The sequence below is a fragment of the Triticum dicoccoides genome, chromosome 3B, assembly GCF_002162155.2.
Source record: "Triticum dicoccoides isolate Atlit2015 ecotype Zavitan chromosome 3B, WEW_v2.0, whole genome shotgun sequence".
Taxonomy (NCBI): Eukaryota; Viridiplantae; Streptophyta; class Magnoliopsida; order Poales; family Poaceae; genus Triticum; species Triticum dicoccoides.
In genome coordinates this window covers 754910478-754926065 of record NC_041385.1, presented here as the reverse complement: position 1 = coordinate 754926065, position 15588 = coordinate 754910478, and positions in this window count along the sequence as shown.

The following is a 15588-nucleotide window of genomic DNA, read 5'->3' as shown; positions in this document are numbered from 1 at the left end:
GGTTGGTACACTTCAGATCGTCGGGGGTGGTGGTGGTTGTGTTTGGGTTCGTGAAATCCCTGGCGGCTCGTCCGACATCGACGTGGTGCCGCCTACAGGCGCCGCCGGACCTCCCTAAAGGTCCTCGGGTATACGCCTTCCCCACTGTCCTCTGTGTACCGAGGGAAACCCTAGGACTTGTCCGGGCAGCAGTGGCGTCGTCGTCGCATTCCTTCTTGAAGGTGTTGCTCTGTATGCGACGCTTCGGGTGCTAGGAGCGCGGTGATACTTCACCGGACGGTGCAGCGGTTACTGGTCATCTTTGTTTCGTTGATCTACCAGTGTCGGCATTTGTTGCCAATTATTATCTTTCGTTTGACATGCAACAAATACAAATTTTCAAAAGCCCGTTGCAACGCACAGGCAGTCTACTAGTGAATATATATTGAGTACAGATTAAGGGCAGATCCAATCGTGCAGCACCAGGTTGGAAGGTGCCACATTTATTTCCATAACAACAACTGTTCATAATATGGCAGAAATTTATCATGATTGCATGATGCACACGGCAAACATATCAACGCCGGATTTAATAATTCCTAAACAGAGTCTCACTATTGCTTAATTATATGAAGCAAAATATAGAAACAAAAGACCAATTAATTCATAATTTATGGAATATACACGGAGGTCAAAATAAGGGGAATAACGATCTACTTGTTGATCCAATGAGCATTCATTGATTCCATGGACATATTTCGGAAATATTTAACTGTCGTTCATCTGCGAGGACACTACTTTAGACACATTGGTCCTACAGCAAATAACTATGAAATTGGAAAATAATTATACAATTTCAATGTGCTTGTTTGTTATAAAAAATTTAATCAACATAGGTTGTTTGATCGACCACACAGAACATATTTTCACACACACAATCCAGAAATTTTTATAATTTTCTTTTTTTCGTTTTTTCCCAAAAAAACTTAGAGTTCCACATAGTATAAGATAAAAAACCCATATCTACATTGTAAACGATTGGATGCAAGTAAATTGCAAAGAGATGACAAAACGCACGGCCTAATATCGTGACCTTGTGGATGCTGTTCGATTTATATATATGTAGTAGATTTTCAGCCTGTTTTTTGCAATTTCTTTCTTTCAGTAGTGTAACGATTTTACTGTGAAAAAATTTCATATCGTCTTGAGTCGCTAAACATATCAGAAATGAGCATCAATACATAATGACTAATACAACTATCAAATGTGGCTCAATGATCATTGAAGTCAGACAAACAGAAATTACCAAAACAACAAATATAACAGCGAAACCAACTTGTAGTAGTACCAAAACTCCAAATAGTTCTTAAATATTCTAAACTCAAAAACAAAAATTATAGTTTCCATCCATAACCAAACATGACAAGATGATTGAAGTATTCCTGACGGTTCTGCATGCATAGAAGCATATTTAGTTGTTCAAAACCCTCAAGGCTGTCGTAATCCCCCGAGGGATGTTTCCAGCAGCTAGATTGTCTTTCACCATGAGCATCTGGACTACCACTTTGCTCCTGAGCATAATTGGATCCTAGAAACAATGAAACAAATTCACCATTAAACGCTGAAGTGGTTGGATTATAAATGGCACATTAAAACTCGTCGTAAAGATAATTACTGTAGTGTTCATCCAGGTCATGCTACGCAAAGAACCTAGCTGGTGGGCCATCTCTTGTAGAACTAAGAAACCCGAGTCTTTGCTGTGACAAACAGAATAAAAACTTGAGATTTCTACATACTGCATCTTATTCATCTGAAAAATTAATTAAATTACCGCCGAAAATTGAATGACATGTTGTCTTGTCGCCAATCCATGAGTTCGGTGTTCCATCGAAGGACCCTAGCCTGCAACACTTCATTGAGTTCTTGCTTCAAAATAGTGATCTCCTTCATCATCTCTTTGTTGTGAGTGCTATTTCCCACTTGTCGTACGTCTAGTGATGGATTAAATATGATAACCCTTCTCCTCATCTGATTTACCACAAGTAGACCATACGAGGAATCCGGGATAGACAACGGAAGTAGATACTGCAGAAGGTCAACATAGGTTATTTGCTATCAGGAAAGAAAAAATAATTTAGGAATTAAAGACTCTTACAATTGTGGAGTTGAACACATCATATCTAGGAAAGGGCTGTAGAACAACATTGTTGATCAGCGTCGAGGTGCGCTGCCCTTGCGGCATCCAGGAATACCTTAGAGCTCGTGATTGAGCATGAAATTGCAAGTCAAAATAATGTTTTCCTCCAACCATGTTGGTGCCTGCATGCCTCTCTACTTCAGCGCTCGCAAGCTTACGAACAACGAGATTGAAGCATTCGGGATGTAGGCTTGCTGACGTTACAAATAGTGTGTCCTTCAGCATTCTGAGGCTGATTTCGATCCGGTACGGTGTATCGCTTCTTATCCAGATTGAGCTGCACGTAAAAATACATAAAAATGGTTAGCACTATGAGTGGTACTTTAAAACATAAATTGTTCATATGGTAACATTTTCTAGATAATCTAATAGCTATGAGCAGAACGTAATATTTTGATAAACTATAGAGCCAAAAAATTTTTGCAGCACCTTCTAGCAAAAGCTAAAATTAAATAATAATTTCTCTGTAAGAACAATATTAATTTGTTAGAAATTATGAGCAGGAAAATTTAGGTAGCACCCATTATACCAAGTTTGCTGGCCGTTCAAAAACAATATTAAATTGTTGTACAATATAGTAAGGACATTAAGTTTTTCAACATTTGTACTGCAAATAATATTAGAATTTTGTTATTCATTACATACGGTTGATGTGCAATGGAAATACTGCCAAAACATTTAACAAAAATAATTTTGTACTGATGGCCGCAAAAAGTAAGATTTAATCTAAAGAAAAACAAATCAAGCAATATCATACTCCTATATCAAACATAGTCTGCTGTGTAGGACCTAGTTCTAATGAGATTACTTTAGAGAAAATAAACATGCAATAGCATAACTTACTCTAGTGTCTGCTCATCATGAACGCCGTTCATAAAGCCGAATATATATTCGAGTGCATCTTCCACTAAATGCCTTGGTGGGGGCAGAAGATGCAGGGGTGTGGGTAAATCCTCCTGGGGGTTGGCCACAGCATTGTGGAGCTGGAGGGCAACCTCATTGGGGTCGGGGGCAGTGGCATCCAGGGGCCTGGGCACAGAAATCTCCTGGTAAGTGCGCGCTGCCACAACCTGGATCGCCGACGCATTGTTTCCAATGATGGGCTCCATCGCTGATTGATACGCGTGAGTGATCGTTCACTGAGGTGTCTTGGCAATTAGGATATCGATGCAGCATATATATAAACGGATATATTTTTAATGCTTTTTATTGCCTGCCAAATATATCAATTCGTTTTTAAGACGTAGATGATTCTTTCTAATTATAAAAAAACGTGACGGGGGCGTATCAGATCTTTCTCCTTTTTATAGTTGAATATTTTGTTCCTAAGGCATGCCATATTTACAGTTCAATCTCAACGAATCGAAAAAAATCAACCTTTATATAAAAACAGAAATCCCGAATTAAGTATGCGTACAAAAAATACATACTACCATAATGGCTACACATAGAGTTGACAAGCAAAAAGAAAACACACTTTAACAGAAATGATTGTTCTGTGTGAATAAATTATTATTCCAAATGTAGATAAAAGGACCGAGGGAAACGAGCTATTTAATGAGCCGTGTTGAAAAACAAAGTCATCTACTGTCCATTTTTCCTGGCTACAACTGCAGCATTGACGTATGATAGTGTTTCGTCAAGTGTCATTAAGCAGGCTTCATGAATATCTACGAAAAAACAATTTGTTAGTACTAATAACATCGTAATAAAGAAAAGAACAAAAAACCATAAAAATCGAAATAGTTTATAGAACTTACCTTGAAGATGATGAACATCATCATTAATGTCGGGGGAGAACAAGAACGTGCTCTCCCTCATAGTCTCCATGCACTTATCCCTCTGGTTTAGCTGTATGTACGTAACTGCAATTTTCTCGAACAAATTTTTAGTGCGCTACAAGTGGTACAAATGATGACCAGCATGCTCTTGACTTAGGCGTATAAAAAGTATCTTCCATCTGGAATGATAAAGATATGTTGATGGTAGGCAACTATCAAATATTAATAATCATATAAAACCTCAAGTACTGATTGGACTTTACCAAAAATTCATGATGCCTATCTCAACAAAATGGACCTGCCGTCTATATACTGAATCCCACCTATGTTGTATCCTGCCAGCATAGACAAGAATACCAAGAACATCTGGAAAAAATTAAGTCTGGGTGAAACAAAATGTTAAATCGATAAATATGCAAAAACAGACTAAAAGATGTTGCACCGGTAATGGTTTTGTCCCGTAGCAAGGATATGGCACCAAGTTGTGAGAAAAAAGGTGGACAGATTGTCGATGCAATACTGTGCACCGATGTCCTAACCATGGTTATAACATTTAGCTCAATGACAAACTCCATGCATAGATACCAGAAGTGACCATCTAGCATTTCCGTGGGGTTTATCCCGATGCTACTAAACGCATATGTTAGCCCGGTCTGCAGAATGGCGTTGAATCGATAAGCTTGGTTGCTGAAGGCAATTGCTTCAATCTTTGTTCCCTAGAAATTTTTAAAAATTCAGATAACAAGACTTTAAAACACATGTGTATATACATTAAAAAAGGTTGCTATATTTAGTGATCACTAATCTCATACTTCCTGGTCCAGAAGTATGCAACAAAAGTATGGGTTTCCCATCGCATGCACCCTGATATGGGACTTCCACATCACCTTAGCTCGAATGATCCAACATCTGTGATAGATATGTTTCATCTGTACACTTTGAAAATTCAGGTACCTACATAAAATAATACGAAATGATGGGATAAACAAACGGTGATGTCAGATAAGCGTGCATGAAGATCTGTACACTTGCCTGTTCATCGGAGGGATGGTAGGCAGAGGCATGATGGGATTCGGTGGATTCGCCATCACCCTCCTCGAGGGCCTCAAGCTGTACGATATCACCATGGTCAGGGAGCTAATGGATGAAGTGTTAAAGAAAGATAGAGGAGCGCACGGGCATGGGTAGTGCCATTTATGTATATAGTCCAAGGGGCCCACAGGCGGGAAAATCAACATTCTTTCAATATTTGCATGTGGCCGTCTAGCGAAAAAAAAAACTCTACTATCGAAACTATTATAAATAGTAAGTTATGAGAGTTCTTTGGTAACAAAAAATTTATTGCTAAAACTTTTTGAATCAATTAATTATTTATAGACATTTGAGATTCTTAATCTGATCGAAATCATGTCAATTATCTCACCAGTATCATTGTTTCCTTTTCGCCTGTGAATACGCTATATTCAATGTAACAAACTGCGGGAATATAATGATGACTTCAGATTTTTAGTTAGAAACGCAATAATTAGATATATCAAAATAATTAAGGTGATAGTGCGTTAAGGTAAGTGTAGTCACGCAATTAATATATTACCATGGATTCACCAATATTTCATCGATTAAATATATTACCATTAATTACCAACATGTAATCAATTAAAAAATCAATTATTTACTCAGCTTTTATTATACTATATGTTTTTTATAAAATCCCAACATATTTGATTTTATTACATGTGATGAGACGTCGTTGTGTTACTTTGACACGACTATTTTACGGGCATTTTAAAATAGTAACAAAAAATTAAATCAAAGTTATTAGCAATAGTAATAATTTGTTCAGTCGGTCTTTGATGGCTTGATTCGTTGGTCGCGGTTGCATGCACAATTGAGTATGCGCGTGATAAGCTAACTTCGATCTGTTTTTTAATTAGCGTCTCTTTTTTAATTTGATTCTGTATGCACAGTGTAGTAACAGCCGCACTTTCAAAACCAGCATGCTTAATTGAGAAGCCTGTGCATCCTAAGCCTTTCTCACAAACACATGCTCTCTCCCCCATACGAAGCAGCAGAAGCCAGCAAGCCCACGCCGGGGTCGGCCCCCTGCCCGTCCATCTATTCTCTCCTTACACCTCGAAACCAACTTATCCCCTCCAGCAGCGGCCGATACCACCTTCCTTTTACCTCATCCAGGTATCCAGCCTCAGCGGCCAAACAAACGCGCGGATCCAGAAAAGACACTCTGTTCTGCTCGTTTTGAGAAAAACAATGGATCGAAGGGAACGAACCTCTAACGCAGATGAGTAGGAACGTAGTGGATTGGCGGAGGAGATCAAAGGCGTGGGGCACCAGGAGCCACATGGACGGCAACAAGAGACCCTAGTATGCAAAAGGTGCACAAAGAGAGATGGGAGAGATCGTGTGCATGCCTGCATTGAGGACTTTCGGCTGAGATTGAGGGTGACAAATTAGTGCGTCATTTGAGGTTGTTTTGTTGGACACGCTATCATTGTGTAGAATTAGTTTAAGAAATTAGAGTGTAATTAGGGTGATAAATAAGATAAAAGGGAAAATCAAATCATATTAAGCACACACGTAGCAGATATAAATCAACTGAAAATCTAACTTTATTATATTTCAATTCTGAACTGTTACACCCAAATAAAAATTGAAACAATCTATCATATCAGCACTATTGTAGACCTCCTCATGCTTCGTCCTGATCACATGGTTCTGGCTTCTTGTCGCATTCTTGGATATGCTTCTCGACCACCTTCGTCAACTGATTAATGTGGTCAATCAAAACCTGCACCAACATGCTAGTATGCTTTCGTGCTTGCAGAATGTCATAGTTGTTGCTACCCCAAAGGTCTTTCCTAGCTGCACTTGACCCCGTGTCACGTTGGATATCCCAGCCTGATGGGACATGTGCACAAGGGATGTGATGCACCTCACGACATCGGATTAGGTTATCAAAGTGGTTTGAGTAAAGCATGGATGGGAATTGAACAGGCAGGTTATGATGATGCATCTTTAGTTTCTTACATTTCGGTGCAGATCCCTCACCAACATTACAATCTCGGCGCGGTTCTTCCTCATCTTGTTCCAGTTGACCAAGATCATCAGGGTGCAGCTCCCTTGTTTCTTGCTTATCTTGATGGTTATCATCAGCCCCATCGATGCTGTTGGATGATGACATGTCAAAGTTAGCTGTAGTGGCAAGGGTGTTAGAGTGGTCTGGTTTGGGTTTGGGTGTTTCAAGGGTGCAGCATTTTATAGATATTTATAAGGAAACAATAATTCCGAAATCGGAAAATGAATAAACTCTGTTGATCACAATCACAGAATATTTAATGGATTTAGATTTGTTATTCAGCGTGATCAACACAATAGTATATTACATGGAAAAACAACGAACATGCCTTTATATAAAAACCGGATATGATCACCTGCCGTAATAATTACTAAGTATGCCGATAAAACATTATTTGTTTCCGGATATTATATCTGTATTTTGGCTTCTTATATTTTGGATATATATTATTAAGTCTGCATTTATTAAAATTAAGTTATTTCCTATTCGGTTTGAGGTTATGTTTTAAACATGCCATTAAAATATAACTTGCATGCTAAATAGTAGGAGCAAAACTTAATATTCAACTAATGGCATCGACTTTGGAAGGCCAGCGCGTTGCTACTTCACACTCGTTAGTTTCCAGATGAATAATAAGATAGTAGGAAGAAACACATGCTAAAAACAAATTAACAAACATAAGTGCATTTGATCAAGCCAAGGGAGCATGATTTCTTTGATCGATGGAAGCCTCATAATATGTTAAGAAAATAAACATTATGGCAGCAACTTACATCATCCTTATGAAACTAAAATTTTTATTAAGCCAAGGGAGCATGTATATTTTCCATCTAGTGGCTAAAACATATTGTGGTTAAATAAAAATATGTACGGAACAGAGAATAAACCTGAGTATGGCTGCAACTTACATCATCCTTATGATGACAGGCCTGTTTTCTTAATAGAACTTTTGGGGACCGTTGCAAAAATTTCTTCAACTCAGTAGTGAGGCTCGGCGCTAGCTAGCATATTGAACCTGAAAAATGACGCAACAAACCAAAAGCATCTATCCAAGAACCCAAAGAATTTTTTCTAATTCGTGAGTGGGACTCAACTAAACAACACTTGCCTGTAGTGCCCAGCACCGATGACATGTCAGCCTATACATCCCTTCCACCCGGACGGGCTGAGTTGCTTTCCACTCCTACTATCTCCATTCCCCCTTCTACCATATCTTCTAGGGTAGAATCAGCAACATGAGAGATGACATCTGATTTGTTATTAGTGCAATTTACCTGTCATAAATTCAGAGAAACATCTGTAAAATGAACAGAACCGATGCACTAAACATCTATATAATCAGGCCTGCTCGTGAGAACGTAGCTATAATAAATCAAATCTACCCGGTACCAATATGTAATGATGATATCAATATTAATAAAAAAATCACGGCTATGTGTTCCAAACTGAAAATTGAGACAACCCACTAATGCACAATGAACAGAGGAGGACACATGTAGCATCTACCAGTGGGGGCCAACAAATCTAACCACGTCTCTTCGCGCACCTTTCCAGGGTCTTCGACAGCGACAAGCTAGAACTTCCCCCACTTCCGTCTTCGTTGCGCCCCCACCTGCTCCGTGGTCTAGCCGTCCAGATCTGAATTGCATCTCGTCGAGATCGAAAACACTATGTTGTGTGAAATGTAAATTGCCATAAACATTGCGATAGTACAAAACCTATAACAACGATGATGGTGCCAATATGACGGATGATTATTTAAATGCAGTTAGTAGCTCAAGTAAATGGGGTATACCTCCAACTATAAAGATACCAAATATAAAGATTTTTGTAAAAAAATGAATTACATCATATATTGACCAACGCAAGAGTAAATGCTCTGTCATTACAAAACCTTTTGGTCTATTAAGTCTGGACTTCAGCCAGTAAGGACTTCCTTGTAGACTATGTTCTTCATCGAGGTCAGTAAGGACAAGGTCGTTCTTTTTCGCTTCTTTGGATTGTCCCTTTGCTTCTTGGCCTTCTCCTTCGGCTTCTCCTTCTGAATGAGTATCTTTATGTTTCTCTTCGCGGTGGCTCGAGACAAAGCAACATAGAGCTGACCATGAGAGAACACGGGATTGGGTAGGTAGACACCAACAATCGGGATGGTTTGCCCTTGAGCCTTGTTAATGGTCATAGCAAAGCTAAGCCTTATAGGAAATTGCTTCCTCTTAAACTTGAACGGAAACATGTCATTTTCAGATGGACAGAGAGGTATTCGAGGAAGAAAGACCCTCCTGCCAGCGTGTTGTCCAATCACGATTTCTGCATCAATGGTGTTCCTCTCAAAACCTCTAACAACAAGCCTAGTGCCGTTACACAATCCATTAGCTGGATCAATGTTCCTTAGCAGTATGACAGGCCAGTTCAACTTTAGCTTGAGTGCATGCGGAGGAAGACCGTTAGGAGTCAATCCATTCAGAAACTCCTGAGCGTAGTAGCCATACGGGTCGTCCTCCGCACTGTCAAAGCTATGGTAGATTACTTCATCTCCATGAAAATGCTCTATCATGCAGATGTTTATCTTGTCTACATTGTCGTTTGTAGTGGAAAGGATTACTCGAGATGTCATGTAATTTGAATCAGACATGTTGTCATCTAGACTCAGGAACACGTGGTCAATAAGCTTCTCCAGGTCTTCAACCTCGCCTGAAGACGATAGACAAATGTCTTCAGGGAGTAGTATGTTGCCTTGATCGTCGACATCCTCAGTGCCATTGCCGACCCTTAGCAAATAATCTGCAAACCACGTGTCATTATGAGCCCTCATGTTGGTGATGAGCCGAAGCTGCCGCATACCCTTCCATAGATGAGAACTTCGGAGGGTTGCATCAATTATCTGGCCCCGCGACCCCTTTCTGACGACCGGAAGCACCTGCCTAAAGTCCCTACCAAAAACAACAATCTTTCCTCCAAAGGGTCGGTCACGTATTCCCATGATGTCGCGCATGCTATTGTCCAATGCCTCGACCGCTTGTCGCTTTGTCATGCTGGCCTCGTCCCATATTATCAATGACGCCATCCATAGCAGCTTGGCGGTCCTACTCTGCTTGGTGAAGCTGCACGAGGCTCCATCATCGCAGCTTAATGGGATCTTGAACCTTGAGTGGGCTGTCCTGCCGCCAGGCATGATAGAAGCGGCAACGCCCGATGTCGCGGTAGCGATACCAATCTTGCCCTCGCTCCTCACCTTGGCAAGCATCGCCCTGTATAGGAATGTCTTCCCTGTACCTCCAGGGCCATCAACAAAGAATACACCCCCATCACCGCGTTCAACAGCCCCTAGTATCTCGTCGTATGCGGCCCTCTGCTCCAAGTTCAGGGAAGATGCCAATTTAGTGTCATCCATGTCAAACTCAACGGTCGATTCCTCGATGACCTCTCTTGCCTCGCCCTCTGTTGGGTCAAACGCATCATCTATGCTTGGAAGAGCGAAATCAACAATGTTTGTACCCATGGACTGCAACATACCCCTAATGTCAAGCAACACCATCTGCTCCACCTCGTTAGGGGACGTGCGTGTTCGACGATAGTCATCTGACATAGACTCGAGGTGCCTATCCCATAAACCGTGCACGTCACCTGGCTTGCAGTGCACCAATATGGTAGCGAAGAGCCTCCTAAGAGAACATGGCATCGCCCACTGCTCAGCCTCACTAAGACAGTCGTCGAGCGTGTTGTCTGCCTCAATGAGACCCAACCGTTCAGCAGCCTCTCTAAAGCTCCCACATAGCACGCCGTCAATGGTGAGCAAGTCGTCAAAGGATGTTTTGCCCACAACATGGTTTAGCAACACACGCAGGTAGTATCGCTCCCCCTCGGCAGGATTGGCAGACACTATGCGACCTATTTGAAAACGCTTGACCCGAGGCCTCCAAGACTTATTTTTCTGCTGCCACTTGAAGCTTCCAGGAAAATTCTTGTACAATATATGCCTAGCCCAAGGGTGTTCCTGGTTAGCCTTGAAATACTCTGTTAACATGGATTTTGAAGCATTTTCGGAGGCGACAACATTCTTCAAGTCAGCCTGCGCATTGAATGCAACCCTGTGCATATTCGGGAGATCAAGAGGCAACTGCAAGACAAGCGGGTGATTGGCGCAAAGTGCGAAGCCAAATATCCTCCACATAGCCTCCGGAGGGTTAACCCACCTTGCGTCAACGTGCCTCTTGATCTCATCAATGTTACCATCAGCATCGGGCTGGTCGATGCTGAAAGAAGCCTTATCATGGCCCTTGTAAATGTACTTGTAAAGATATTTGACGGTCTTTATGCTAGAGCAGACCTCAACGTTGATGTGGCAAGGGAACATCCGCAGAAGGTATGGATTATAAGGCACAACCCATCTATTGTCCAACATCTTTCCTCGGACCTTAGCACGTCTACCATCGTCTCTCCGTCGATAAATTGGGTAGGAGTCCTTCCCCTGTGATGTGTTTTATTGAACGGCCGCGGGTATCTGCACTTGCATCTGTTGGAAATATGCCCTAGAGGCAATAATAAAATGGTTATTATTGTATTTCCTTGTTCATGATAATTGTCTATTATTCATGCTATAATTGTATTGACCGGAAACCACAATACATGTGTGAATACATAGACCACAACATGTCCCTAGTGAGCCTCTAGTTGACTAGCTCGTTGATCAACAGATGGTCATGGTTTCCTGACCATGGACATTGGATGTCATTGATAACGGGATCACATCATTAGGAGAATGATGTGATGGATAAGACCCAATCCTAAGCATAGCACAAGATCGTGTAGTTCGTTTGCTAAAGCTTTCTAAATGTCAAGTATCTTTTCCTTAGACCATGAGATTGTGCAACTCCCGGATGCCGTAGGAATGCTTTGGGTGTACCGAACGTCACAACATAACTGGGTGGCTATAAAGCTGCACTACGGGTATCTCCGAAAGTGTTTGTTGGGTTGGCACGAATCGAGACTGGGATTTGTCACTCCGTGTGACAGAGAGGTATCTCTGGGCCCACTCGGTAGGACATCATCATAATGTGCACAATGTGATCAAGGAGTTGATCACGGGATGATGTGTTATGGAACGAGTAAAGAGACTTGCCGGTAACGAGATTGAACAAGGTATCGGCATATCAACGATTGAATCTCGGTCAAGTACTATACCGGTAGACAAAGGGAATTGTATACGAGATTGATTGAATCCTTGACATCGTGGTTCATCCGATGAGATCATCGTGGAACATGTGGGAGCCAACATGGGTATCCAGATCCCGCTGTTGGTTATTGGCCGGAGAGTTGTCTCGGTCATGTCTGCATGGTTCCCGAACCCGTAGGGTCTACACACTTAAGGTTCGATGACGCTAGGGTTATAGGGTAGGTATGTACGCGGTTACCAAATGTTGTTCGGAGTCCCGGATGAGATCCCGGACGTCACGAGGAGTCCTGAAATGGTCCGGAGGTGAAGATTGATATATTGGACGAAGGGTTTTGGAGTCCGGAAGTGTGCCGGAGGTACCGGGTGATGACCAGCATGACCGAAAGGTGTTTTGGGAGCCCCGACAAGTGTTGGGGGGGCTTCATGGGCCAAGGGGAGAGGGCAAACCAGCCCACTTAGGGGTTGTGCGCCCCCTCACCTATTCCCACGTGACCAGGGGGTTTGGGGCGCCCCATCTAGGGTTCCCACCTCCTGGCTTGGGGGCCAAGTCACCCAAAGGGGAGATCTCATCTGCCCTGGCCGCCGTCCCCCTAGGGGAAACCCTAGGACGCCTTCCCCTCTCCCTTCCCCCTATATATAGTGGAGGTTTTGGGGCTGCCCAACATATGAGTCTCTCTCTCCCAAGGCGCAGCCCTACCTCTCTCCCTCCTCGTCTCTCGTAGTGCTTGGCGAAGCCCTGCTGGAGTATCGCGCTCCTCCACTACCACCACGCCGTCGTGCTGCTGTTGGACGGAGTCTTCCCCAACCTCTCCCTCTCCCCTTGCTGGATCAAGGCACGGGAGACGTCATCGGGCTGCACGTGTGTTGAACGCGGAGGCGCCGTTGTTCGGCGCTTAGATCGGAATCAACCGCGATCTGAATCGCTACGAGTATGACTCCTTCATCCACGTTCTTGTAACGCTTCCGCTTAGTGATCTACAAGGGTATGTAGATGCACTCCCCTTCCCCTCGTTGCTAGATTACTCCATAGATTGATCTTGGTGATGTGTAGAAAATTTTGAATTTCTGCTACGTTCCTCAACAGTGGTTTCAGAGCCAGGTTTATTGCGTAGATTCTATGCACGAGTAGAACACAAGTTGTTGTGGGTGTTGATTTTGTTCAATATGCTTACCGTTACTAGTCATATCTTGTTTCGACGGTATTATGGGATGAAGCGGCCCGGACCGACCTTACATGTACACTTACATGAGACAGGTTCCACCGACTGACATGCACTTGTTGCATAAGGTGGCTAGCGGGTGCCAGTCTCTCCCACTTTAGTTGGATCGGATTCGATGAAAAGGGTCCTTATGAAGGGTAAATAGCAATTGACATATCACGTTGTGGCTTTTGCGTAGGTAAGAAACATTCTTGCTAGAAACCCATAGCAGCCACGTAAAACATGCAAACAACAATTAGAGGACGTCTAACTTGTTTTTGCAGGGTATGCTATGTGATGTGATATGGCCAAAAAGAATTTGATGAATGATATGTGATGTATGAGATTGATCATGTTCTTGTAATAGGAATCACGACTTGCATGTCGATGAGTATGACAACCGGCAGGAGCCATAGGAGTTGTCTTAATTTATTGTATGACCTGCGTGTCACTGAATAACACCATGTAATTACTTTACTTCTTTGCTAAACCATTAGCCATAGTAGTAGAAGTAATAAGTTGGCGAGACAACTTCATGGAGACATGATGATGGAGATCATGATGATGGAGATCATGGTGTTATGCCGGTGACGATGATGATCATGGAGCCCCGAAGATGGAGATCAAAAGGAGCAAAATGATATTGGCCATATCATGTCACTATTTGATTGCATGTGATGTTTATCATGTTTATGCATCTTATTTGCTTAGAACGACGGTAGTAAATAAGATGATCCCTCATAATAATTTCAAGAAAGTGTTCCCCCTAACTGTGCACCATTGCAAAAGTTCGTTGTTTCGAAGCACCACGTGCTGATCGGGTGTGATAGATTCTAACGTTCACATACAACGGGTGTAAGCCAGATTTACACACGCGAAACACTTAGGTTGACTTGACGAGCCTAGCATGTTGAAAGCACAAGTGCTCCCTAGGTGGTTTTGGTAATTAATGACAACATATCTCTTGTTGGACTAACACTTTTATCTAGTATGTTTCAGATAAGTTCAACAATGGAGTGGCATGGACTAAAGATGTGGGAACTCCTTCAAGATGCTAAGGACAAAGGATTGGCTAAAGCTTCAAGCTCAAGACTCTTCATTTTACATTTTAGTGATCCAAGATCACATTGAGTCTATAGTAAAAGCCAATACTATCAAGAAGGGATGAGGTGTTGCTTAATGAGTTTCTTGCTCCACAGTGCTTAGTGATATGATGCAAAACCATCAACTACTTTCCCACTTCCACACATATGACCTAAACCTAAAGCCAAAACCGGTCACACCGATTCTTTCTATCCGGCGCCACCGACTTCAAATGTCATAGCCACTGCCACAAACCCTAGGCAAATCGGTCTCACCGATAGGGATCTCGGTCTCACCGAGATGGGATTGTAATCTCTCTGTGTATGTCCATTATCAAAATCGGTCTCACCGAGTTTTTTTAATCGATACTACCGAGATTACAATGCAAACTCTCTGGTTAACTTATTACCAAGATCGGTCTCACCGAGTTTGAGTAATCAGTCCCACCAAGTTTGCCTGACCAACTCTCTGGTTAGCTAATTACCAAAATCGGTCTCACCGAGTTTGTGTAATCGGTCTCACCGAGATTACGTTATGCCCTAACCCTAACCATATCAGTCCTACCGAGTTGCATTTCGGTCCCACCAAAAATCCTAACGGTCACTAGGTTTACTAAATCGGTCTGACCGAGTTTGTTGATTCGGTCCCACCGAGATTGGTAAATTGTGTGTAATGGTTAGATTTTGTGTGGAGGCTATATATACCCCTCCACCTCCTCTTCATTCGTGGAGAGAGCCATCAGAACAAACCTACACTTCCAGTATCCTATTTCTGAGAGAGAACTACCTACTCATGTGTTGAGGCCAAGATATTCCATTCCTACCATATGCATCTTGATCTCTAGCCTTCCCCAAGTTGCTTGCCACTCAAATCTTCTTTCCACCAGATCCAAATCCTATGAGAGAGAGAGTTGAGTGTTGGGGAGACTATCATTTGAAGCACAAGAGCAAGGAGTTCATCATCAACGCACCATTTGTTACTTCTTGGAGAGTGGTGTCTCCTATATTGGCTAGGTGTCACTTGGGAGCCTCCGACAAGATTGTGGAGTTGAACCAAGGAGTTTGTAAGTGCAAGGAGATCGC